At 49.5% G+C, this 1,982-nt stretch overlaps 1 protein-coding gene across 2 annotated transcripts in view; it reads right to left on the bottom strand.

The window, feature by feature from the left end:
• SMARCB1 (SWI/SNF related BAF chromatin remodeling complex subunit B1) overlaps positions 1-1,982 on the bottom strand; it is a 24,207-nt gene that overhangs the window by 21,791 nt on the left and 434 nt on the right. The window contains exon 1 of one of the 2 annotated variants that reach the window (XM_032779516.2): positions 1,701-1,908. The exons of the other annotated variant lie outside the window; for it this stretch is intronic. The gene's annotated coding sequence lies outside the window, so the exon portion shown is untranslated. Of the gene's footprint in view, positions 1-1,700; positions 1,909-1,982 lie in introns of those variants that run through there. 2 annotated transcript variants of the gene reach the window in all.

Here is a 1,982-nt window from a genome sequence, read left to right as displayed (position 1 = left end):
GCGGGGCTTTTCCTGTTTACCTGGCCAGTGCATCGGAGTTCTGACTGCTGTCCAGAGCGGTCAGTGGTGCTCTGTGGGATACCTCCCGGAGGCCAGTAACTTCGATTTCCGTCCACACTACCATAATTCCGATTTAGTAAAATCGATTTTAGGGTTACTCCTGTGGTTTTGATGGAGTACAGAAATCGATTTAAAGAGCCCTTTAAATCGATTTACAGGGCGGTGTAGTGTGGACGGGTGCAGCGTTAAATCGATTTAACGCTGTTTAAATCGATTTAACGGCGTAGTGTAGACCAGGCCTAAGAGAGTAATGCTGTATTTTCCCTCTACACCACTGAGATTGTGATCTCGATGGTTAGAGAACTGCAGAGTAACACCTCTGCTTTTTCACTTTACAACCTTTCCAGTTCTTTCAGAAATACCATTGGTCGGAGCCTTGTCATTGCTAAAAATATGCATCCAGAATTCTAAGTTACCCACGACTCCTTTCCCCCATCAAATGGGTCTGAAATACACGTTTTTCTGTTTTGAAAGTATAACCAGATCTCTGACACTGTTGAGCCAATCAAAGGTTAAAGCCTCAAATGAGTCAATTCATGGAGGTAGTGCTACTTCTGTGACTGACAGAAGCTCTGCTTCTGCAAATAGTTACTCCACTATGCTAAAAACCCACAAGGGAGTCAATGAGAACTGTAGGAGCATTAACTGGATTTTCTTTATTGGCCACAAAAGCCTGGACCTAAAATGATCATTTCAACTAACTTAATCATATGGCAGTTTCTGGACATTCAGGATCTTTCTAAAATAAATGTTCAGATATCCACAATATATCATGTCATTAAGAAGTGTGATGATGCTCAGGCAGTTGAGACTTGGGGTACATCCAGCCTACCCGGCGATCGATCCCCAAATGCGCTCCAGAACTCCACCAGAGCGAGCAGCGGTAGTGGAGTCGACAGGGGAGCCGCGGACGTCGATCCCGCACCATGAGGACGGGAGGTAAGTCGAAATAAGATGTGTCAGCTTCAACTACGGTATTCCCGTAGCTGAAGTTGCGTATCTTACATCGACCCACCCCCAGTGTACACCTGGCTTTGGAGAACACAGAGACAAGTTCCTGGTTTAGGCTGAGCTTTAGGCCCCAATGTGGTGAACACTTAAACATGCTTAACTTTTTGTATATGACCAGTCTCACTGAAATCCACTAACTCAGATCCTGCTCCCCACTCACGCTGTCACTCTTCCCTAACCATGACAACTGAAGACTTCCTAAAGCAGGGGTTCTGAAACTGGGGGTCGGGACCCCTCAGGGGGTTGCGAGGTTATTACATGGGGGGTCACGAGCTTTCAGCCTCCACCCCAAACCCCGCTTTGCCTCCAGCATTTATAATGGTGTTAAATATATTAAAAAAGTGTTTTTAATGTACAAGGGGAGTCACACTCAGAGGCTTGCTGTGTGAAAGGGGTCGCCAGTACAAAAGTCTGAGAACCCCTGTCCTAAAGTCTCCTAGCTATAAACATCACAGGCCAGAGCTTGACAACCAGCTCAGCAGAGGCGCTGGAAGCACAACTGAACCCTGTGGGTGTTGAAGATGCCCCGTTACAAGGCAGTATGAACCAGGCTGTGAAGAGGGGCAACAACTGCAGTGCCCCTCCCGGATTGACAGATTCACACAGCATCTGGGGAAAACAACAGTTACTTCAGCCTACTGGATCAGGCCCATCTCCAAGGGGGCCAAGCAGTAGTGGGAGACACATATGGGTGCATGGTGCCACTATGAGGGCTGCTTCTCCTCTGCTCCTGGGCGGTCGCACAGTAGGGGAGAGCCAGAGCCCCTTTGCCCCAGGAGGGATCCTCCTGCTCCTAACCTCCCACTCGCTGGAGCCCATCTCTACCAGGCCAGGCCCCACGCAACGCCTCCCGCCCCCCAACAGCCCGATTCCTCCTACCCAGCCCCCCCGCAACCCCTCCCCCTCCCCCC

Source organism: Chelonoidis abingdonii, chromosome 22 (genome assembly GCF_003597395.2).
Source record: "Chelonoidis abingdonii isolate Lonesome George chromosome 22, CheloAbing_2.0, whole genome shotgun sequence".
Lineage (NCBI taxonomy): Eukaryota > Metazoa > Chordata > Testudines > Testudinidae > Chelonoidis > Chelonoidis abingdonii.
This window is presented reverse-complemented; position numbering and strand designations above follow the sequence as displayed.